The sequence below is a fragment of the Panthera pardus genome, unplaced genomic scaffold, assembly GCF_024362965.1.
Source record: "Panthera pardus isolate Hobbes unplaced genomic scaffold, ASM2436296v1 HiC_scaffold_25, whole genome shotgun sequence".
Lineage (NCBI taxonomy): Eukaryota > Metazoa > Chordata > Mammalia > Carnivora > Felidae > Panthera > Panthera pardus.
Genome location: NW_026526821.1, coordinates 36,081,413 through 36,107,688, shown reverse-complemented (window position 1 = coordinate 36,107,688; position 26,276 = coordinate 36,081,413). Strand labels below are relative to the sequence as shown.

At 40.4% G+C, this 26,276-nt stretch overlaps 1 protein-coding gene across 4 annotated transcripts in view; it reads right to left on the bottom strand.

The window, feature by feature from the left end:
* SNAP25 (synaptosome associated protein 25) overlaps nucleotides 1-26,276 on the bottom strand; it is an 85,501-nt gene that overhangs the window by 30,982 nt on the left and 28,243 nt on the right. The window lies entirely within an intron of this gene.

Below are 26,276 nucleotides of genomic sequence, written 5' to 3'. Positions count from 1 at the left end.
AAAAAAAGACACAAATCACCCAAGATTTTGGAATGACAATATGGAGGGATGCTGTTCTGGGTTAGTATGCTTTTAACCTCATATTTATTTTTTATTTTTATTTTATTTTTAAGAGCTTTATTGAGGTATAACTGACATATAATAAATCCCACATATTTGAAGTATATAATTTGAAAAGTTTTGACATATGTATACACCCAGGAAACCATGACCACAATTAAGAAAATATATCCATCACCCCGCAAAATTTGGTCATGCTCTTTGTAATCCTACCCACACATTCAATCTCACCTTACTCCAGGGCTGAGACACTGCTAATTTGCTTTCTGTTACTATAAATCAGTTTGCAATTCCTAGAATTTTATATAAACGAATGATACCGTATGTCATTTTTTTCCTCATTTCTTTCACTTAGCATAATTATTTTGAGATTATGTTGTAGCATGTATTAACAGTTTGTTACTTTTTGATGTTGAGTAGTATTCCATTGCATTTAGAAGCATTTAGAATATAGGGCTAAGGGGAGGCTACCTGAAGATGTGTTACTTTGGCATACAGATTATTTCCAGCTGAAAACAATCAAGGCCCAAAAGACTCAGGAAGAAATTTGACTCTGTCCCTAACTGCCTACAAGAATTTAGATAGAGGACCTCCTCCTGGAAAGGAGTTATCACCATAGATAACTACAGTATAACAAGAACTAGGGGTGGTAGACCAAGAAGGATTTAGCGAAGTCTGATAAAATTCGTCCCTATGCCATTTGTTTCTGTATGGCCCAGCAAACATTTACTCTTTTTTTTTTTTTTTTTTTATCTTCCTGCAAATTTCTCCCTTTCCTTTTAAGTCCCAGATCCCTACGCCCTTCTCCTTAGTTCAGGGTGACATATATACCTCATTTTGACTGACTGTCTTTGGAACTCATGTCTACATGGATCCCCCATACATACATAATTAAATTTTATTTTCTCCTGTTAATCGGTCTCAAATCCATTTAATTCTTAGGCCAGCTAAAGGAATCCTGAATGACAGATAATTTTTTCCTCCTCCAGCAAGGAGCTACAGGCTGAAAATCTTTAGTCTCTTGCAGTTGGTATCAGAGTTTGCCAAGAAGGCTTATTGACTATGCAGAACTATTTTTCCAAAAAGGGTTGGATCCTTATCCCTGAAATGTGACCAGCCCATTTTATGGTTACACTCTTGAAATCCCATATGATGCAAATTACAGGTAGCCACACTGAGCTCCCTCCAGAGCCAACCAGCACCCTCTCCCTCTTCCTTTTTCCCGTCTTTCTTTATCCTGTCTTTCCTTCTTTTTCAAATACTTACTGAGTACCTATAATATGCCAGGGCAGTGTTAGGCACTAAAGATATTGATGAATGAGACAGGTAAATTCATTGCTATCACAGAGCAACAGCCTAATTAGAAAGATGGGAGTAAAATAAGGAAATTAAATTACTTAGTGTGAAACTGATTATATTTGGGGATATACCATGGGTGCCCATGGGTCATAGCAGGTTTCCCTGAGGAAGTCATGTCCCCAGCAAAGGCCATCAGAGGTAATGGGATAAAGAGCCTAAGGAAGGGTTCAAGAGGATAAATATTTGATATGATAAAACCTTCTCTGTGAGTAGTGAAATTATAGAAGGCATGGGCTCTTGTTTTGTGGCTGAGATGGCTAAGTGTGCACTGGAATTTTTCCTCCCTCTTCCATTGTAGAGTGTTGTTTTAGGGAAATGGCTGCCCAGTTGGGAATTACATTTCCAGTTCCTATTGCAAGGAGGTGGTCCATGTGGCTAGAGGTGGTTTATGAGTTACAGTGGAAATGATGTGCATCCCTGCCAGGCTAAGTCAATTCAGAAACAGGCATTCCTGGGGTGCCTCAGTGGCTCAGTTGGTTAAGCATCCAACTCTTGGTTTCAGCTCAGGTCGTGATTTCACAGTTTGTGAGTTTGAGCCCCTCATTGGGCTCAGCACTGACAGGGCAAGCCTGCTTGGGATTCTCTGTCTCCCTCTCTCTGTCCTCCCCCTGCTTGCTCTCTTTTTCTGCCTCAAAAATAAATAAATAAACTTAAAAAAAAACAGGCATTCCTCCTATGCCCTCTCTTTCCCTCTCTGCCAAGAAAGAAAGAAAGAAAAAAAGAAAGAAAGAAGAAAAGAAAAGAAAAGAAAAGAAAAGAAAAGAAAAGAAAAGAAAAGAAAAAACAGGACCCTAGAGGATGGCCAGGCTATGAGACGGCAAGAATTTGGACCCTTAGAATCCCTGCATGGAGGAAAGTTGACAGTTAACCACCAAGACCTAAACCTTCATATGAAATGACAGTGTACTTTGATTGTGCTACACTATTGAAAATGTAAGGATTTTGTTTTGTTATAGCAGCTGATGTTACACTAACTAATGAAGGCCTAAAGAGACTTTAAATGGAATAAAAATATTGCATAGGAGCATGATTTCCTAACTGAAAAACACATCTGGGTTTTTTTCTTCTATTAAAAACTGAAGATGGGAAAGGAATTTAGATTTAGGGCCTTGAAGCAATGTTTAAGTATTATAGTAATTATTATTGTTATTATTATTTGTACGAGAAGCATTTTTTTTTTTTTTTTTTTTTTTTTGGCAAAAGTAGAACAAAAACTCTTCATCAACATAATCAGGTTCACAGAGGCAGGCCCTCAATGACCCCATCTCCTAGGCTCACTGCTATACTGTTTTCTCAACAGCTAAAGTGGATTCCTCTGGGATCTTAATTTAATACATATTATTAGACTCTGCCACGTGTATTACTTTTGTGAAGTAACTCAGACTATTCAAGATTCCTGATAGGAGGAGTCTTAAAGTGAATCTTCTTTGTAAATAATAGATTTCACTGTTCTTTTGTAGCCAGTGGTTCTTGGGTAAAGCATCAAATGTGGGATCACAGTAAAACATAAGGAAAAAAGCTTCAGGGCTACATTTTACTTACCAGCATTTTAAAAAAGGTAGTAAGCTTATATTAGGTTGGTTCTATGGGCAGCCATTTAAAATTTCAACAGGGCATCATACAATAAGACTGCTAATTTTTTTTTTTAATTAAAAAAATTTTTTTTTACATTTATTTATTTTTGAGAAACAGAGTGAAACAAAGCGTGAGCGGGGCAGGGGCAGAGAGAGTAGGAGACACAGAATCTGAAGTAGGCTCCAGGCTCTGAGCAAGCGGTCAGCACAGAGCCTGATGCGGGGCTCGAACCTACGAACTGTGAGATCATGACCTGAGCCGAAGTCGGACGCTCAACAGACTGAGCCACCCAGGGGCCCCCTGCTAATTTTTTTTTAATGTTTATTTATTTTGAGAGAGGGAGAGAAAGTGCAAGCAGGGGAAGGGCAGAGAGAGAGGGAGAGAGAATCCCAAGCAGCAAGCCCAACATGAGTCTCGATCCCATGAACTGTGAGATCATGACCTGAGCCAAAATCAAGAGTCGGAGGCTTAAGTGACTGAGCCACTCAAAGTGCCCCGAGCCTGTTAATTTTTGAACACCAATTCTGGTCACCAGAATATGTACTCATGATATGATATAGAGCTTTAAATGCTTTGTGTTTTACTTAAACACGGGTCTCCACTTTAGAAATTATGGATCTAGCAAACACAAACTGGAAAGGAATTTACACTAAACCACTTCTGAACCTTGAAACAAGCAGAAACAAGATTCCATGTTCTTCTGAGTGACTGGGATCTACCCTCTAGAGTAAAATGGTGCATCAGTAGAAATGTTGAGTAGACTGCGGGCCGTAGCCTAGTGTAGTAGCCAAGAGCTTAGATAGACTGTTGGCTCTGATACTCGGTTGCTGGGTGACTCTGGGCAAATCTATCACTGTCTCTGAGCCTCAGTTTTTTCAACAGGGCACATGATACCAGTTTCATAGGCTTTTTGAGAGGAATATATTATAGAAAGTTTTGATCAACATTGTTTGTAAGGACGTGGGGGCTTAATATTCAGAAAGCCTCACTCATTCAGGATAAGCCTATACCCTTTGCTAAGAGTGGAACAATTCTAATGTGTGTTAATTAGCTTTCCTTTGAAACGGCTGGGCAGGAGGCATGTTGCTGGGGCGCCAAGCACCTGCAGACACTGAAACCAGGGAAACCAGCAAAGTGCCGGAGCCTCCAGTCTCAAAGCAGCACCTCTCAGGATTGCCACGTGGGCCCAGCTCTTCATCTTTGTATTTTGCTGTTGGGCTCCTCGGGGAAACATCTTGCTTCAGTCCAAGCAAGCAACTGACTTTTCCTCCTAATAGGTTAGTTTATTAGAAGGCTGGTCCCGTGCTTTCTGACGTGTAGTACTATTGCTAGTTCTCTCTTCCAGGTTTATTTGCTGGTGATGCTCTCTTAGGCTCCCTGTCTCTGTCTCTCTCATACACACACACACACTAATGTCTTGTGGGTTTCCTTGGCAATCTCCTCTCAAGTTGCTATTCTCAATACCTGAAAAACAGCTGTAGGGTCCCCTGGGACCAAGCTGACGGCAGCCGATAAGGACCTGGCTGACGGGCAGTTGGGGTGAAGGCAGAGAAGCCATGTGGTGGATACCTTTGTTTCTGTCATTTCTACGGTCTCCCCAGGAACTCCCACACCTTAGTCTTGCCCTAACATGTGGGGGATGCCTGTGATTTGGGAGGAGGGCTAATGAATCTGACAGATCTCAAATGCACAGTATTTCCAAGCTAAAAGAGCAATGTCCACTCTCCTAATAAGAAGAGAGGGAGAGTAGGCATGAAGAACACCTCCAAACCCTCTGTTGGGGTATTTAATGCTAGTGTTTGATAAATTCTCCCCACAAACCACAAACCCAAGCATATTAACCTTCTAGGAGATAACACCTGAAGAGGCATACAGACACTGATGAACAGCAATTTCACCAGCTGAAAGGATGTTAACAGTGAAATTGCATTTGTTATCTAGGCGGCATGGAACATTTCATCATGTTAGCACATTGGACCTCCCTCCTGTGTGTTGCTGGAGCTACTAGTGTGGTCCCAGCCAGCAAAGCCCGCTTAGTTAAGTGAAGAAATTAGAAGCAGAGCCACTCAAAACTGTTCCCTGGGGCTCTGATGTAAGATAATCTCCCATTCTATTAAGGGTCTAACAGTATCCTATTAATTATCTCAAATCACCAGTGTTTGGTAAAGGGTCTGGCCCCTAGTAGGTGTTCAATTCATGTTAATTGATTTGTTGAGTGAAAGACAGAATGAGCTGTTCTGATACTCTCCAGGTGGCATTTAATGTTCCTAAATCAGCAGTTTTCCAGGTGTGGTCTAGGGCAGTGCTTCTAAAACTGCAATGAGCATCAGAATCACCGGAAACCTTGTTAAAACAGAGTGCTAGGTCCCACTCTCAGTGATTCTGAGTCAGTTGATCTGAGATGGGCGTCCCAGGTTCTGCATTTCCAATAAGCCTCAGGCAATGCTGCTGCCATAGGCCCAGACAGCACTTTTGCTGAGCTCTGATATACAGAACCGTCTCCTGGAATGTTAGTAAGAGCCACCAGCTGCATGGGAAGTGAGGCGGCTCCACAATTACCCAGACGGGGAAAACAGTAGGCTCAGCCAGGGGCTTCAGGGAATTACAGCCAAATCCAGTTCACTGCCCATTTTTGTGTTGGCTCGATGCAAAGGATGGTTTTATATTTTAAATGGTTAAATAGACTCAAAGAAGAAGCAGACTTTGCACATGTAAAAATATGAAATTCAAGTTTCAGGGTATGTAAATAAAGTATTACTGTCACACTCCACGCCCACTGGCTTCCTTATCATCAATGGTCCTTTCAGGCCACAATGGCAGAGTTGTGTGGTTGCAAGAGACACCACAGCCCTCAACGCCAAAAATATTTACCCTCTGGTCCTATACAGAAAGCAATTACTGATCCTTGGGCTAAATCAAGTCCAACAAAATCCTTAAAGCATTCCTTATCCATCTCCCATACCCGCAGGGCACTGTACATTTCCTGTAGACAGACACAGTGTGGGGTGTTTTCTTCTGTCTATATTTGTCTGAAAAAGTCCCTCTTCATGGAGCTTCCTGTGTCATTTTTTCATTTAAAAAAGAACACGAATTCGCTTTTGATTGACAATTGTATAGGGTTTTAGGACTATAAACTATGGATTTAATCCATGTCATTCATCACAAGGTTCTGGGAAGCCTGCACAGCTCTCACAAAGATTCCTAATTTCCATGCCCAGCTGCCAGCCAAGGTTCTCCAGCCCCAGGAGCAGCACTGGACTGCACTAGGGACAGAAACACCTAAGAGGCCGTGGCTGTCACGGTATGTGGTACAAAGTAGGCAGGCTGAAGCTATAACTTGATGTCAATTATAATTTGCAAAGCCCTTCATTTTCCAATGCTGCAAGTCTATTTGAGACTCACATTAGACATGGGGCAAATAAAATACAGAGACAACCCTTTCTTCCCTGTCAAGGGACTTATTTATTTTCATGCATTAGGCTAACACTCTCTAACAGACTCTCGATGCAGAGTCTGGATTCAGACATGGTTAGGACCCAGGAAAAGAGGTGAGCATGGAAATATGAGATGTCTGTTTTTAATAGGCAAGGTCAACAGTGACATGGATAGCTATTATGCTGGGGACACTGGCCATTAGTTCGAGTGCCATCAGGCAGGAACATTTTGGGAAAGATGTAAGGGGAGTGTGCCCTGAGCTAACACCTATTTCTCTTCATGGTTTATCTTTTAATTAATAAGACAAACCAGCAAACCCATATACATCAACATCTATCGGCTGAACTATCACAGAGCTGCACCCTACAACTTGGTGTCTTCTCGCACTGCTAATCCATTTTAACAAGGCCTCTTTGGGGTATTCTCTCTCTCCTCCTGCAGAACCTGCCTGCTTTCTGGTGGAGATACACTTTAAAATTCAGCAAAGTTTATTGAAGAGGGGCGCGTGGGTGGCTCAGTCGGTTAAGTGTCTGACTTCGGCTCAGGTCATGATCTCACGGTTTGTGACTTCGAGCCCCGCGTCAGGCTCTGTGCTAACAGCTCAGAACCTAGAGCCTGCTTCAGGTTCGGTGTCTCCCTCTGTCTCTGCCCTCCACCGCTCATGCTCTGTCTCTCTCTCTCAAAAATAAAATAAACATTAAAAGTTTATTGAAGATTCACTATATTCAACTGTGCCCAAAGAAGAATAAAGGGACTTTATAAACCAAGTTGGACAACTCTCCTTAATTATTAATAAAATCACACTAACGGTGACTGAGGGCTTACTCTTAGCTGGGCTGTTTTAAGTGCTGTTCATATAATAACTTACATGAACCTTAAATGACATACGGTCTGCAAATTCTTACTATCCCCATTTTGTAAATTAGGAAACATGTTTAGAAGTTAACTCTATTAACCACACAGATACATTTCAGATCAGGAATCTGGGTCATTTTCAAAAGCGTATTTTCAAAGCATATTTACTCTCAAAGAACATTGTGTGGCTAATTTTGTCTTTTAATCAAAAACTGGAAACTATTTTATTTTAGTCTAATTTATAGATTGGAAAATAACATAGATTGGTTTGGCAGGTACATTTCAGTATATCCCAGCTTTTGATATCATTTATCATCTCTACGCATGCTTTTATTTTATTATTATTTTTAATGTTTATTTACTTATTTTGAGAAAGAGAGAGCATGAGCAGGGGAAGGGGCAGAGAGAGAGGGAGAGAGGATCCCAAGCAGGCTCTGCACTGTCAGTAGGGAGTTCAATATGGGGCTTGATCCCACAAACTCCAAGATCATGACCTAAGCTGAAATCAAGAGTTGGAAGCTTAACCAACTGAGCCACCCAGGTACCCCTCTACCCATGCATTTAATCTCCAGTTCTTCTTCCCACCCCCTCACCCCGGTTTTATGCTTATTTTAACTCTTTTTCCTAAATGTTACTGTGTTGTTCTTTCTATATCTTCTTGAATTGACAAAAGATTCATTTATTTTACATTTTTGTTGTTTTTGGTACAGTGTACTTATTACTGTAAATTATCCTGTGTTATTGTCGCCCTATCCTAAAGATTGGGGCGTACACTATAGCCTTTGTTATTTATTTCTAAATAGCATTAAATTTCAGTTTTAATTTCCTTTATTCAAATTTCTTCTGTTTCAATTTTAATTTCAAACAACTCAAGAGTTATCTGAAAGTATGATTTTAAAATTTAAATAATAGAAAAGAAGCTTAATAATAGAGGTATTTTGCTTGTCATTTCTAATTTTTTTCCCACCATAGGCAGCAAAGGTGACCCATTTGATGTGGTTTTTGAATTTAGGTGAGATTTCCTTTGTATCCATGTCCATGGCCAATTTCTGGGAATGTTTGATTTGTGTTTAAAAAGAAAGTCTATTCTATCTTTGACTCTATCTTGCTACCAACCTACATCAAATTAAGCTGAAAATTTGTTTTTCAAACTCCCTGAAATCTTTAGTCAATTGGATCTATTGATCTCCATGTATTCAAGACCCCTGCGGTACTGTAACTTCATCATTTCTTCTTACATTTCAGCCCATTTTTTTCTTTTTAATATTTTGCAGGAGAACTGTCATATAATAGCCGATGATAGCTACTTTTTCATAGTAAATTGTAGCTTTTATCAATATTAAATAATAGAATTGCACCCATACTCCCCATTTCACTATATTACCTATCTACCTATCTATCTATCTATCTATCTATCTATCTATCTATTGAAGTATAGGCATATAATGTTACATTAGTTTAAGCTGTACAACATAGTAATTTGTCAAGTCTGTAAGTTATACTATGCTCATCACATGTACAGCTATAATCTGACACCATACAGCACTATTATAATACCATTGACTATACTCCCTATGCCATACCTTTCATCTCCATGACTTATTCATTCTATACCTGGAAGCCTGTATCACCCATTCCCCTTCACTATATTTATGGTGCACAACTTTGATTAAACTCAAGGGTCTGGAATATACATCTTAGCCCTATCCTTTCCATCTTCTAAAACAAACCCAAACAACAATAGTAACAACAAACCAGATGTGGGAGCTCTCATGTGGCTCATGACTCAGAATCAAACAGTAAGGCAGTCACCTGTTTTCTATGAGTTTTTGCCCTTACCCTCAAGGAGTTGGTACTTGGATGTGTTTGGAGGCAGAATCTCTTTCCCCAACTACAATCTTTGGTTCTCTTTCCCCAACTACAGTGATAGGAGAATGTGATCAAGAATGGGCCTAATGCCATTATTTTTACTGGATGAAATTTCTCCTTGAAAGTGATGCAACCATAAGATCCAAAGTGCCTATTCTAGGGAAATAGTGAAGTGCAGTTACTGCATTTGAGACAAGTCCTCAAGACTCCTCAACCGCATCAGGAGCATTATTTATTCTGCATAATCAGAATTTGTCCCGGGTTCAAAGCAGCCATTCTCAATTAAGAAAAATCAGCTGCATCGATTCCAACATGCTATGTCATTATAACTCTTATTGCCTAAATATTATGCATAATAGTCATCACTTACTGGGAATGTGCTATGTGACAGGAATCAAACTAGGAATTTTGTACAAAGCTATGGGGGTTATATAGGAACCCCCAAACCTTTGCTACTCCAAATGCAGTCCCCAGACCAGCAGCATCAGCCTTACCAGGGAGCTTGTTAGACATGCAGAACCATGGGCTCCACCCCAGACCTCCTGAACAAGGTCATCTGGCATCAGGAGTTTGAGAAGTGTTGCCCTGAACCATGTTATCTCCATACTAAGCAAGAAAAGATGAAGTACAAGTTGACTCAATAACCAACCAAGATCACAGAGCCGGGAGAGGATGAGAGTCCCAACACGGGGAGCCAGACTCAGTGTCTGCTCCATATTTCACTTTCCCCTTTCTACACCACCTGCCGATTTCCAGCAGCATTTGCTTCCCAAATGAATGGAAAGCTCCACGGGCCATGGGTTCCAAATGTCTCATAACAGTGTCCTGTACTTGAAGGGTGGACACACTGGCTAATTTCCATGAGATAGTCTTTCATTCAAAGAACAAAGGGAAGACGCTTATCAGAAAAAGAACACAGAGACCTTCCTCCTTCAAGTAACAGAGTCTGTGAAGGCTAAGACTTGTTTAACATGATTAGAGCTGGATAGTCCTGATAAACTCTTCCTCCGAAAATGATGATAATTAAATTATAGGTCTTAATGACAAACTAAGGATCAGAGCAGAGAATAACTTTTAGCAAGGTGGCAAGGTTCTGTTTATGCTTCTATTGTTAAAAACGGCCAGTTCTTAAATCTGCAGTGTTTATGGTGGTATAAGTTCTTCAAAGTGGGGACTGGACTTGGCTCCTTGTTATTCTACTTTGAATATTCCTGTGCATGAAATTCAACTTCCTTCTCTCTTCATTGTGGGACTCCTGGTTTTAACAAATTGTTTAGCTGAATAAAAAAATATCTTTCAGATATGAAGAACAAGTGGCTCATAAATAAATGGATTTACCACCTCACTTCCATTTTATGCCCATTATCTAGGTCACAGATGAGTCACAAGTGCTCACGATAGCACTTCTCTGTAGCATGGTCTAAGGTCTCTTTGCATCGAAATCTTTTTAGCTGCTTGTAAAAATGCAGACTGCCAGTTATAGCACCTATGGGAAGAGACTGATGATGGTGGGGCTAGAATTCGCATTTTCAGTAACAACCATAGGTCCTTCTTATGCTCCCTAGAATGGGGGGATTCATGTATAACTTCACATAGGGTGAAAAGCTTTGCACGTATCCAAGGGGAAACTCTTATAAAACCATCCTATGATAAAACCATCTAAAAATGCAAATACATTTGCATGGCTATTTTGCATTTGCATGGCTATTTTGATCTGAGGTGGCAGCCTCTGGTTCTCCCCCACCATGTTTTCACAATATTTGATGGTATAGAATGGGCTAGGTTAAACACTATGAATGCATTTCTTATAGGGAAATTTGCCTTAAGAAACCATCTCAAGTGACAGATATTTCAACCAGCTCACAGATATGTCACTGCTTCCCCAGTCTCTCTGATGGAAGTCACTGACCAACATTATAGCTAGCTTCCTTTCAAGCTTGGCTTCTTTATTTTCCAAACCGTTGCACTCCCCCCCATTCCTAAATGGGACTCTGTGACTGTACATCTAGATATATAAACAAATACAGTCCTGATCTGGTTTCTTTTGAAAAGAAAATTCTGACTTCCCTGATAAGCCCCTTCCCTGGACTATTCTGGGCATAATAACAGCAATGGTAATAGGTGGCTTCAGCTTTGTAATTTAGGGTCCTGGTCTGTGACCCTAAAGCAGCCGGCCTCCACGCAGCCAGCTCTGGCATCTCTTAATTGCAACAGGGCTGTCAGCCACAACCAACACTGATTATGCCTAAATCTCTCCTTTCAAAAGTGCCAATGTTTCCTTTGTTTTGCAAATGCAGCCAAATGGGTATTTAGCTTTGTATGATGCCACAGTTCCTGATTGTTGACTTGGGAACTGAAGCCTGAAGCAGTGAGGACTCACTGACCAGGAAGAAAAGGAAGGGCAGAACCAAACCTCATTTCATTTACCCTGATCATAGTCATAGCAAACCACAATAATTGGTTAGCCATCTACCCAATGTTTACCGAGTGTTATGCTAGTGCAGCCACAACTGGCATGCAGCTGGAGAGGAATGGCCACCTCTAAGAGATGGCTCTAGGGGCTCTAGCTAGAAGCCTTTTGCTTTCGGGTTTTCTCCTCCATCTTGCCTAGGAGGGAACTGATGAAAATGTTTGTATTCCAAGGAATCCGGCTGGTTCCTGGGAGAACGGTAATATCCATGCAGGACTAACACTTGGCCACATGAAAAACAAGTCTTGTTACTCCCTAAATATAATGGTTTCACTCAGGAGTGAATGAACAGACAAAATCCAAGACGAAGCAGAAAGAACCCTTTCTGGGGGCACCTGGGTGGCTCAGTGGGGTTAAGCGTCTGACTCTTGATTTTGGCTCAGGTCATGGTCTCGCGGTTCATGAGTTCGAGCCCCACATCCAGCTCTGCGCTGACAGCCTGGAGCCTGCTTTGGATTCTCTGTCTCCCTTTCTCTCTGTCCCTCTCCTGCTCGTGCTCTCTTGCTCTCAAAAAATAAACATTAAAAGAAAAGAAACAAAAAAACAAACCCTTTCTATGCCCACAGGACTGAGGCAACACTTGGAAGCTGCTGTATGCTCACTGACAGTCTTGCCTTCAGCAATACATAATGGATGCTGGTGCTCTGTTCAGCCCCCTAGGATCGCCCTCACTCATTCCACATGGGGGTCCCCCAGTTTCTGCATATTTCATGCCTGACTCACTCCTCTAGTTTTTGCATATTTCACTCCTGACTTTACGCCTTTTTGTAAGACGGCCCTAAGGCTGCTTCACCTGATCCACTGAGAGATGTAAGTGCCTGGGTCTCCCCAGGGCAGACCCGCAGCTGGTGGTGACCGACTAGCACAGCAGAACAGAAGCCCTGCTGTGTTTGCCTTAAGGCAAGACATAGCCTAAAATATAATGGACCATCCAACCAAAGGGTCCTGCCAGATCTAAGACCTCTCCTCCCATCACTCCACCGCCTGGCTTCCTCTCTATCTCACTGTCCTGCTTCCTCCTCTCCCATTCTTGTTTCTCCTGGCAGCACTTCCTTAATAAATCACTTGCATACAAATCCTTGTCCAAGGGTCTGCTTCGGAGGAAACCAGCCGAAGACAACTTCCATGGGCTTGTGAGTTATATTTTATGAAATACGGATGATTGTAAAGCAGGTACTGAAAGGAATGAACAAATCATTCCATCAGGAAAGGGGTGGGGCAGGGGGGAGAACAAAAATTCCCTGTATTCCTAGCCATGCCAAAGAATGGTAAGTCCAGCCAAAATTGGAAGAATCCACATCCAAAACATCACAGAGTGGCTAGAACTTGAGGGTTATCAGAGGACTATCCTCATAGGAGAAAGGGAGGCTCAGAGAGGCACAGTAGTTTTCTGGAGGTCACATCATCATCTAGAGCCCAAATCTATCTTTTAACTCCCAATCTAGGGCTCATCCTAAAGTAGTGTTGCAACCGCAAACATCAGAAAACTTGGGAGGAAGAGACTAGTCTTGTCTGAGCTCACTGAATGTTTTCAGAATGTATAAAAACACCATGACTAATGCCAATGTGGCCTGTGCTCTTTTCCTACTGTTAATCTGAGGCAGTTGCTCTTTTTATTCATCATCCATCATCTCTCTGCTAACAAAACCCAAACTGTAGTTTCTTCTAGCGTAGATCTCTTCTGGCGGGTACTGGTCTTCGTATACAAGTTTCTATCTCCTGAATTAAAAAAAAAAAGGCATATGAGCCATATGGGATTTATCAAAGAACCTGTAGTATTTGTGATGCTAAACTAGTTGATTTTTGGCATTTTCCTTCTGGAGACATAAACAATTTGACAGGTAAATGATGTTGATTACCATGATCTATTTTCCTAGGAAAGGTGTCATAATGAAGACACCCAAAGCCAGGTCCCCCATATCCTAGACCTGTTAGCATATGAACAGTTTGTTCAAAACCCTGGGCTTCTTGCATTTTCTTCACAATTAAAGCATACATGCACACCAGATTATAACTTAATCCTTTTTAAAATTGGTTTTAATGGACTCATGTTTCAAACTTCATTCTAAGTAGTAATATCTATACAACGAGAAGTTTTATATGTGAATTGTGTTTTCTCAATATATTGGATATATTGAAATAGACATACAACTATTCAAATTTTTAAAAGCAAGTTTTATCATACTCTTAAACTCATCTGTGTGTGTGTGTGTGTGAGAGAGAGAGAGAGAGAGAGAGATACTTGGAAGTTCGTTGCTTAAAAATATGGGGAAGGGTCACCCACCATACTCTTGCCTTCATTTCCATATGTCTGACCCATGTAGAGAGGACAAAGACAGGCAAGAGAAGATTGACAAAAAGGGGCTGTGAGTTTGAGCAAAATCTAGAGTGTGGTGGCCAGGGCATAGAAGTGGAACTTTGTGTGTGTGTGTGTGTGTGTGTGTGTGTGTGTGTGTGTATGTTTAAATACCTTTATCTTAGAATCTGGGAGCCCACAGAATAAATGAGTGATTTCCATCAAATGATCATATTCATTAATTGTGGGTAACTTGAAGCTGAGATGGGATCAGGGAGGTCAAGGTCTTTGAAATCACACTGTACTAAAGATGAATGAAGGTGTGAGGGTGTTTAGCTGAGAGAAAAGGCAGGGAAAGACTCAACAGTTAACTACAAGGAAGGGACATTAGACTTGTTCTATATGAACCCTTAAGTTATTTGTTATTTAACTTAAAATTCCTTGGCACGGGTATATGCTACTTGTAAACTGTACACCAGAGGTGGTTGGTAAACACTGTATGCACCAGAATCAGGAATATACAGTTCTGGGCTGGGCAGTTAGCATTTCAAAGATTTTTAATCAGAAGCCCACATTCCTAAGTCAGGCTCTGGATGAGCATGGAGCCTGCTTGGGATTCCCTCTCTTCCCCTTCTCTGTCTGCCCCTCTCCTCCTTAAAATAAATAAATAAACAAACATTTTAAAAAGTCTTTAAGGGGTGCCTGGGTGGCTCAGTTGGTTAAGCATCCAACTTCAGCTCAGGTCATGATATCAGGGCTTGTGAGTTCAGGCCCCACATTGGACTCTGTGCTGACAGCTCAGAGCTTGGAGCCTGCCTCAGATTCTGTCTCCTTCTCTCTCTGCCCCTCCCCCTCTCTTTCTCTAATATAAATAAACATTAGGGAAAATTTTTTAGGTAAAAAAAAAAAAAAATCTTTAAAATAAAAGAAGCCTGCATCCCTGAGAGAGTTACCATAAGAGCTTCAACTTCCTTTTTCTGTGGTGCACTGGCAGGTTTGCTAACTAACGAAATATATGTTAGGAATGACTTCTCACTGGTGAAATGAGTATTCAAAATATGTGAATTGGCTAGAAATACTTTACAGGCACTAACATCCCCCATAACATAAATAGGGTGTGTGTGTGTATGTGTATAGTTGGTCTGGATCTACACTATTGACTTAAAGTTTAAATTTGGTCCTTTATTTTGTTATGATTAGGCAATTCTCTTGCCCACTGGTTCTCACCTGGAGAGTTTGTTAAAGCTGAGATTGCTGATGTAGTAAGTGATACTGGAATGGTGTCTGAAAATTTGCACTTCTAAGAAATTCTCAGGTGATAACCGCTGCAGACAGTGCAGGAAGCACACTTTAAGAACCACCGCTCCTGGGGGCCAGGGTGGCTTAATCAGCTGAGCGTCCGACTGGCTCAGGGCACGATCTCCCAGTTGGTGAGTTCGAGCCCCATGTTGGGCTCGCTGCTGTTGAAGCAGAGCCTGCTCAAGATCCTCTGTCCCCCTCTCTCACTGCCATTCCCCTGCTCACACTCTCTCTCAAACATAAATAAACGTTAAAATAAAGAAAGAAAGAAAAATACACTGCTCTTACCTGATCTGATTACAAGGTCACCTGAATCCTGTTACTAGAATATTGCTGCATCTTCCCTGGATAAGCCTTTTATGGAAGGTGCTTGCTGGAGTGCCCAAAGAAAGCTGGGACATCATGTTGGTAGAACAGGTTGTTCAACTAGGAGTGTGGCTTCTTTCTAAAAAGTATTGCATGTTGTATGGAAACCAATTTGACAATAAATTTTATATGTTAAAAAATAAATAAATAAATAAATAAATAAAATAAAATAAAATAAAATAAAATCAAGTATTGCATGGAGGAAAGAATTCATCCCGAGGCTTGTTTCCCTTGAACATAAAACCCACTCTCAAAGTCATAGGAGAAGAGAGCTATAAACATCACCTGACTACTAAAGGCTGCAGATATCTATTAAATAACTACTGGCAGATAGCAAATTGGCAGAAGTCAATTTACTACAAACTCTAAGGAACAAAAAAACAGAAACACTAGGAAGTTATAGGATAACAGAGTTGGGCTCAATAAAGAACATTGACAAGATCTACCCAAAGTCTGGGTTGGAAATCTTGGATGAAGTGAATTCCTGTTCTTAGAAAACAATCAAGGAAAGCCTAGTGGCCGATGGTGGCCAAAATTCAGTCAAGAAAAGGGACACTGGATTCCCTTCCAAACCTGAGGTCTCTGGTTCTATGAAAGAAGTTGAGGTGTATGAAAATTTAGATGGACCTAATTCTATCCTCTTATCCTTTTTGGGAAAGGTTTGCCTTGCAGGAAGGAAAACCATCTGCTTCTCAATATTAAAAGATCCACTGTGGTTGAAAGTAAGGAAGACATTCCCTAAGTGGACAGGTTTCAGGGAGGAGCTAACTTACCTGCAAAGTTGCTTGATGGAGGTGAGAAGATCAAAAATGACAAATTAATGATTATTTCCCAGATTAATCTGACAATATCATATCAAAGAATATAGGCATTCACCCTGGACTTAATTATTTTTACCTTCGATGGAGATAATCATTATTATGTTTTTGCCTTAGATAACAGTTCTGCTATGTCTCTTCTTGAAGCAACCAGGACCCAAAAACACAATCCCACTGCAAACAAACTTATCATGATCCAACCTACTTAAATAGTTAAGCTAAGAGACTCATGGGAAATTATTTGCTCCAAAAATGAATTTGCTGCAGGGTTTCTTCAAATAGCAAAGCTCCTAGCTTACGTTATAACATGTCATAGACTGTTAAGTACTTGACAGAAAGAATGGGACCAAAAACTAAAAAGTCTGGCCAAAGTGTCGGGAGTCCCGGCTGATGGCACAAGAGTTCCAACTGATGATAAAGTGTCTCTGAAGTGATTGTGTAAGTCATTGGAAACCAAAGACTGATTTATAAAATTAGATTTACCCAAATCTCCAATGCTTGAGATAAGTAACTAATGTGACAGTAACTACTGCAGTGTATAAATTTGGCTTCTTTAGTTACTCTATTTGACACTCACTATCATTAATGTGGAGTGGATTTAAGAAGCACTTTGGACTAGCCTTTGTGGGCAGAGGGCCTGGGGATTTTTATTTATTATTATTATTATTATTATTATTATTTTGCATGTACTGAAAATATCAGAGAGAAGGAAGCTTTCTGTGGTCAAATGGTAAGACGTTCATGCTGGATAAGTCTCCACCCAGTGTGAGTGTCCATGTTCACTTCTGTTATTGAATGTGTGTTTGATCATTGCTAGTTTCAAGGTACAATTTCAACAACTTAAAAACATGATTCTCATAAAAACATAGAGTGAATATGTGTCAAAGGTTTATTTCACTCATTAATGAGGGAACCAATAAGATGATAAATTTGGTTTGAAGTTAATTCATATATAATCATGCTGGAACGAGATTGCCAAATAGACACAAAGCTAGTTAATATCTTATAGGGCAATAAAACTGTAACTTTTATAGTTGTCTTTTTTACCACACATAATCTTTTAAATCAGCACACAAAAATCTTCGAGTTAAGAAACATGTAACTTCACAGAGTATGGAGCCTAATCAAAAGTTAATAGTAAGTTAAACAAAGAGAATTACATAATATTTGAGTGGGTCCATTAGACATGCATCCATCCTTTGCCTTATTTCCTAGTTTAGGATAATTTTTCTCAATAATAGAAACGAGTGAGTTTTTCTTTGGGCACTATGCCATTATATTTGGTAGCAGCCACCAGCTGAACTTTTTGCCCCAGAAGGCTGAGTGGATATTCATGTGTTCTCCTAGTGCACTTAGTGAAGCATCTTAAACATCTTATGCCCATGGTTCTCAAACCTGGTGGGAGAATGGTGGGGCACATTAAAATCTCTTAAGGAGCTTCAAAAACTCCAGATACCCAGCCAACACCCCAGACCAATTCAACGAGAATCTCCGAGAACGGGTCACAGGCAGCAGTATATTTTAAAACTCTTCAGGTGATTCTAAGATAAATCAAGACTGAAACCACTGTACTACTTAGAAGCAATATATGTATGTGTATACATAAATTTATTTTAAAATTAGGATCATACTAAGGTATATTTATCCTGTTTCTTCTTTTATTATTAATTACACTTTGAAAATTTTCATTAATCATTAAACATTGCTTGGGCCACTTGGATGGCTCAGTCGGTTAAGCATGCAACTCTTCATTTCAGCTCAGGTCATGATCTCACAGTTTATGAGTTCAAGCTCCACATGGGGCTGTGTGCTGACAGCACAGAGCCTGCTTGGGATTCTCTCTTCCCTTCTCTCTCTGCGCCTTCCCTTCTCTCTTTCTCTCTCTCTGTCAAAAATAATAAATAACTTAAAATCATTAAACATTGCTCAAATGCCATTTTCTTACTTTTTATTTTTTCAAATTCCATTAAAATTGTTTTAATGTTTATTTTATTTTTAAAGAGACAGAGAGAGCATGAGTGGGGGAGGAGCACAGAGAGAGAGAGAGAGAGAGAGAGAGAGAGAGAGAGAGAGAGAGAATCCCAAGTAGGCTTCCCACTCAGCCCCACAGATCTCACAATTGTGAGATCATGACCTGAGCCAAAATCAAGAGTCAGACACTTAAGTGACTGGGACACCCAGGTGCCCCTCAAATGCTATTTTAAAAGAATGTATTGTGTTTCATATAAATGTATTATGATTTATCTGGCTATCTCTTATTCCTGGACTTTTAATGCTATGTTTTCTTTTCTCTTTCCCCTTTCTTTTTTTCCCATTATAGGCTAGACTGCCATGAACATATTTATATAAAAACTTTATCTACATCTTGGATTATTTCCTTACAATGGACTTCCGGGATTGGATTTATAGGGCAAAGAAAATAAATGTTTTAATTTTTTTTGTTTATTTATTTTTGGGAGAGACAGAGATAGAGAGAGAGAGAGAGAGAGAGAGAGCACGAGCAGGGGAGGGGCAGAGAGAGAGAGGGAGACACAGAATCTGAAGCATGCTCCAGGCTCTGAGCTGTCAACATGGAGCCCGATGCGGGGCTCGAACTCACAGATTGTGAGATCATGACCTGAGCTGAAGTTGGACGCTTAACTGACTGTGCCACCCAGGTGCCCCTGAAAATAAATGTTTTAAAGACATTTATTTCTACAAAGGCTTATAAATATATACTTTTTAACTGATGATTTCCTCAATTATTTATTTATGAAATATTTGCATATGCCAAGAACAGTTAAAAAATCATTTTTAAAAGTCTCCCTCAAAGGGCATTTTTAAGTTTAATACAGCTAAAAGTTATTTTAGTGTGTATATGGAAAGACTTAAATCCCTAATTTGAGATTTCCCCCAAACAGCTTCTTTTCTCAATGTCATTTGTGGAATAATTCATTCTTTCTCCATTAATGTATGTAACATAAAATATGTAAATTACTACTCATAATTGCAGAGAGCAAACTGAGGGTTACCAGGGTGGGAGGTTGGTGGGGCGATGGTGAAACAGGTGAAGGGGATTAAAAGTACATTCATCGTGAGGAGCACTGAGTAATGTATAGAATTGTTGAATCACTATATTGTACACCTGAAACTAATATTAACACTGTATGATAACTATAATGGAATTGATTTTTAAAAAATATATAGGTTAGTTAACTGTACTTTGTAATAGTGGATAGACTCACAGATGCACATGAAAAAGACAGACTAGTAACAAACGATTTTGAGTATATTCTTGTCTCAATTTTAACCATTGCTATTTCTTGGAGTGATCTAGTTGTGGTTTTAACTCTCACTCACTCCCTTACAGAACTCTTAGGTGTTGAAAAACAACTTGAAAGCTCATCCTCTCTAAGATGGCTTTAATCTGTCTGCAAGCAGCTTGTAGCTTTGCCAATAACAGACCTGCCTAAATCCATCTGTTCTACTTTAAATATTCTTCCTGTGTAATATTGGCTATACCTTGCATTATCTCTGAAGAAAGGTTTTTCTATGTAATGTCCCAGACTGACTTATTAACAATTCTGAATTTAGTGAGATCCATTTTTATGTATTTTTGTTTATATTTATTTATTTTTAATATTATTTCTACAGTCAGCATAATATCATTGACCAATGCTTAATAGCCCTATTGAAAATCATTAAATGAAGCCCGAAGTCATCAAAGCCAGATTACACTCAAGAAAACAGAAACATTTTCAATGAATATAGGACACCAATCTTCTCCCCCCTCACCCGCAAGATGCCTCTGTTAGATCAGAGGAAAGGCAGACTTGCCTACTAAGTTTTTTAATGAGTTGCATTTCATTAGCTATTGCTCTTTTTTAACTCTGTTGTGTCTGAGAAACCTTTATGGTGCCTCTCCTGCCAGGCATTACACAGACCACTAGTGATTGCATATTACAAAGAGAAACAGCTGACTTCAGTAAATTTTCACCCATAACCCCGAGAAGACAGAGGAAGGTGTGTGTATGTGAGTGTGTGTTGCTGTTCCAGAAACTAGGGAGAGCTTACCCTGATCCATTCACCCTCACCTACCCAGCCTCTGTCTTGGTCAAGAACTTATTTGCTCATTTGAAGGATACACTGCCAGATGGTGGACAAGAATTAAGGGTGTCACCTATGGCCAGGGCCCTTTTAGTGATCAACCTTTGAAGTGCTTTCTGGCACCAGAGTCCATGTTAGACCATCCTGACTTTTGGAAATCTGGCACGTTGGCAGTTGTGTTCATTATACTCACTCAAGGGCTCCCCTGGACTCTGTAACCTCACAAACTCAAAGAAGCAGACCTTCAGGTCTTTTACCAAAACCAGGCTATGGGCTGCGTCGACACCTTCTAGGGAAGGGATCCCTCCAAGTCTTTTCAAGGAACTTTGGCTAGCAGATGACTGTGCTGCAGAGTCCTAGTGTGCTTCAGCAAACTTTTACCTAAAATGAAGAAACAGAAGCTTCAGACCCCCTATTATGGCTGAGCTGAAGGAGGAGGTGGAGGAAACTTTTCTGAGGTCAAGGAGGCACAGAGCAGATTGTATCTCAGAAGTTCCTGAGGCTCTGGGACCTCCCATAGCATGGGAAAAGCCTCAAGGAAGGCAGGCCTAACTAGCCCACACATTGCCTTAAAAACATGATTTTTTTCTTCAGAGGATTCTGAATGGCTGTTTCCCTTACTGCTGCAAGCCCCAAGACGTCCTTTCCTGTTTCCCCTCCAGTACTCAAAGTGTTTACAAAGCAAGCAGCTCAGGATGGGGCCAACTGCTCAAAACAAGCCCTAGATTTATAGAAACTTCCACAAGTTCTCCCAAAGGCACTTCTCCACTGGCAGTGAGAGTAAGGCAAAGAGGTAGCCCTAGGCTGTCTTCTTCCAGGAGTCAATCCTGAGCCAAGAATCTGAGTGCAAGAGGTTTAATGGGGAAACTCCAGTAATCCCAACCCACTCTGCTGCCCTGGGAGACCAGGGAGGGGGTGGAGGAAGTCAACCAAGAAAGGGATAGAAGCCGAGCAAGATAATCTCATTCTGCAGGGAGTTCTGATATGTAAAATACACCCTAGAGGACATCCCACCCCAAGGCCAGTGTGTTGGGCTTTTGGACCAGTCAGTTATTGGTGAAAGCCACTCAATGGGACCGGGAGACAAAAACTCCCTGCATTTCTGGAAACCTGTAAGGATGAGGCAATCCTCTATGGGGTTATACACAGGCAATGCTTTGCATGGGGAAAGTCATAAGTTGCCTTTAGCAGCAAAACCTACAGAATCTGAGCAGTGGGCTGGTAGAAAGGATCCAAGGGGATGTCATGGGGGGCTACAGTGTCCACTATAGGAACTCTCTGGGGATAGATCTTCCTGCAGCTCTGGGCCAAGCTAGTTCTCAGAACTGGAGAGAAGATGTCTTGCCCAAAGCAGGTGGTAAGCCATCTGTGGGCTCTGTGGGAACACGAGGGCACATCCTGCTTATGGAACCTTGCCAGTCAGCAGGGTAGAAGGCCTGGCCAGGTCACCCCGAAACCTGCCTGGCCAGACCCTTTGTAGGTGTCAACACCTTTTTTCCAGTCCCAGGGTGTGGGTGATGCGTAGATAACAGAACGTTTTTGGGTCATTAAATTGCACACACTGCCAGACAACCCCAAATATACCTTCATAGTTAGTTAGTACTGAATGATATTCCAAAGGGGAATTGCCCTGCATGTAAAAATTACATTTTCAACCTTCATCACTCTAAGAAGTTCGACAAAAAGTCCTCAGTCTTGCTAAATGTCCACAACCTGTGGCTACTCAGCCACTCATCCAAAGGCCCTAATAATAGGGAATGATCACTGAATGCTTAGTGTCTGCCAAGCCCTGTTTAGATCCTTGGATGTAATAACACAGTTTAACAGTCCCAGCAACTCTATGTGAGACAGGTGCCTTAATTGTCTCCATTTTATGGATAGGACACCAAGGCACAGAGGGGTTAAGTGGATGGCCTCCAGTTCCACAGCTACTGAATGGCAGAGTTGGGATTTGAAGCTAGAGAGCCTGAATCCAGAGTCTTTGCCACTGATCACTGTGGACATTCAGCCCTAAGTGCTTATGAATAGATTCGGAATGAGATGAAACCAGAATTCCATCAATATTCAGTTTAAGACCTAGTGAGTGAATTCTACTTTAAAAGTTAGATCCCACTTTGACCCTTGTCTACTCTTCTTATAGTTTAATAGGTGAGAAATGAGAGATATGGGTAAAGGGAGGTGATCCCGCAGTTCTTAGTATCCACAGAGCCTCATTCTTAGTCTACGGTTTTTCTATCTGCCATAGTGTCTCATTCAGGGTCTTCAGCTACTTTCTTCCTTGAAAACAATAATTAAGAGCTGCTAACATTTACTAGATCCTTTTTTTATATTTTATTATTTTTTATTTTTTAAAAATGTTTATTTTTGAGAGAGAGAGTGCAAGCCAGGGAGGGGTAGAGAGAGGGGGACAGAGGATCAGAAGCAGTCTCTGCCATCAGCACGGAGCCTGATGAGGGGCCTGAACTCATGAACCACAAGATCATGACCTGAGGCAAAGTCAGATGCTTAACCGAACAAGACACCCAGGCGCCCCTATTAGGTCCTTAATATAGTATACACCAGGTTCTTTACTAGGCACCACATGTGCCATTTTATTTCATCCTAGTTATATGCCTGTGACATAGGAGCACATTATTATCTTGAATTTTTCAGATAGAAAAATCTTAGGCAAGCTTAAATATTTTGCCCAAGGTTACACAATTAGCAAGTAACCAAAACCTAAATCTCTTTTATTATAGAATCAATTGCTTTAATTAGTGTCAAGAAAAATTATCAAAAACTTAGAAATGAAGCAAAAGGACTATAGCATCCTTCTATAGCATACAAAAACATTGTCTAATAGACTCATCCAAGGATCATCTAATTTTCTGAGGGAATATGCTTTTGTTTTGCTTACTATTTTTTTCCTTTCTCTTTCAACTGCTTTATTGGTATATGATTGATGAACAATAAATGTACATATTTAAAGCATAGAATGTGACACATTTTGTCAGAGGTACTTTGCTATGAAACCATCACCAGGATCAAGGTCATAAATAAATCCATCACTCCCAAAAGTTTTTACTATTTACTCTCAATTAGAGACCAGACTATCAATTTAGATGTTACCTTATAGAAAACTGAGCAAATGACCTTCATTCAGTAGAGATGCAAATGATTTCTTTGGTAGAAAAGATAATCCCAAGTGTTACAGTTTTATTGCCCTATAGGACATTAATCAGTTTCATACTTAGCTGAGAAATTCATATTATTATTCCTTTCTTGACTGTCTATATAAATCTTTGTTCCTCAAATGCTCTGTGAATGAGCTTTTCAGCCTCCTGGTTCACTAATGACATGAGTGAACCCCTGACATATATTCACTGTATGTTGGTAGAAGAGTCATGGTTTAACTCTGGAAATTGTATTTTGTCACTACTGAGTTTGCATATGTGCATCTCAGAATGAGTTGATGTGTCCTCGTCCATAGGCCCTTCCAGACAGCAAATCAGGGCACATATTGTTTTATCCACCTAACAATGGTAAAGCTCTAGATGTTTCTAGAAGATCATAGCTGCCATGGTAGAAAGCAAGTCTGTGATTCTCCCTCATTCTTATTTGGTACATACTGGTGGAGTGACCTGGCAAACACTGTGTCCAGAGAATTTGTGCCTTGAGTCTCCCTGAGTTCCTGTTCTTTCTCTTCCAACATACTTGAGATTTTTTTCTCCATAGCTATACAAATATCTAAAATTTCCATAAATTTGCTTTCTAGGAGGTGGGTATCATAGACAAACAGGCTTTTCTGGGTCTGTGGTCCAAGCAGCTAGAACCTCAAGGGGATGTGATAAAAATGAAAGATTTCATGAATAACAAAATGTTAAGACAAAAGCCACCAGGAAAGGTTAGCCTGTCTTAATCACAAGTGCAAACATCACTCCCTTCAAATAGATTTATGTGTTGCTTTTCTGAGGTAGTGGTAGGTTTGTTTAACATTTTCCAAGGAATCAGATCTCATGCTTATTAATCATTTGCTCCCTCAGGAGCAAACCTGATGAAAATTGCTTACCTATTTAACTTTGACTGTAACCCTCCAAACCCCTGTCATTTTGTTTGCCAGAATATCACCCCTCCTTATCTGGCCAGCTTCCATCCGGCCTTCAAAATTCAGTACAAATGGCATCTCCCAGAGGAGGCTGGTAGCCTGGGCCATGGCTCCTCTGGATTCAGGTGTCCTGGCCTGGCAGTTTTCACCTTGTACTACATTGGTCTCTTTATGTTATCTACATCCCCCACCACCCTAGGCAGGTTCTCAAAGAGCACCCTTTTAGTACCAGGGGCTAGTACACAGAAATCATGGAGTAAATAATTTGAGGACAAAAATCATAGCTCATACTTCTTCATAACATTTGTGTTTGACATGATGCTATGTCTCAAACTTGAGTAGGCACTCATATATACGTTGCTTAATTATTTCCTGCAGCTTTCTGGCACTAATCTTCCTTTGACCATTTTTGAGGCAGTATGTTGTCATGTTAATATTAATTAATGTAAACATGTTAATATTTATTAGAGAGTCCAATAAGCAACTTAAGAAATTATACATATGCACACACACACACATACACACACATACATTCATTCACTGGTACTGAAGGCTTATGAGCAGATGCAAATGTTAGAGAAACACATGAAGGTTTCTCTTTTGGAGAATTTAGAGACTACTCTTGGCCAGCTGGATGTTATTTTTGTGGGGGCCTGGTTAATACACCCAGAAAATGTATACCCATGCACCGTTTATCAGTGGGCTCTGGGTCTAAGCGAATGGAAGGTTATCAATATCTCCCGACACTGAAGTCGTGAAGCTGTACTTTACACTCTTCCACTTATTTAGACTTGACCAGCTTCTTTAGAAATGCCCTGGACACCAGAATCAGCTCTATTTCAAAACAGTTTGTGGATTTTGGTTGAAGACTATTTTAGAGGTAAGTAGTTGTCTGAAGAAAATGGGTTCCCTAACTAAAGAAACAGCATTTTTAAACGTAAGTATAGAATCAGAGATCTTAAAAAGGTCTTGAAAGTTAAAGTCAGGTTTTTTTTTCTTTATGAAGAATGTTGGCTAACTGAGTGCTAGCTAGCATATGGTCCAAGAGTGGCAGCATCCGTCAGCATACCCAGGAAACTTGCTAGAAATACACGTTCATGAGCCCCATTCTAGATCTGCTGAATTGGAGTATGAGGGTGCTGCCCCCAAATTTGTTTTAACAATCTCTCCATGTGATCCTGATGGTCATGAGTCTGGGACTTGCAGAATCAGAAGTTTCCAGAAGGCCAGCTGTCCTTGGGAAGCAAAATAATTAGTTCTGCAGGTTCTCCATAAAATCACTGGGAGAGCCTGGAAAAACCAGATTCTTGGGCTCCAACCTCAGAGATTCTAATCGAGTAGGTTTAGAGTGGGGTTTATGAACTGGCATTTCTACCAAGTCATATGGTGATTCTGCTGGACCACACTTTGAGTTGTGAGGACAGACACCCAGAAAGCTATCAGCTCATCCTACGTGGCTACAAAAGCTATACTCCATCTAGCTGGAACATCATGAAAGCTTGGTGACTACAAGGAGGGGTTTTCCTTTTCTTATAAGAAACCTGGCAAAATATTACCAGGCTCTTTGCTATTTAAAAATAGCACAGAAGTCTTTGGAGCATGTTTCTTTCTGTAGCTTCAAAAGGCAGTATCTTCATGCATTTTTTTTTTCCTTTTAGATCTTTTTTGATGAGGACAGTTAAATATCAGCATTATCCATCCCAG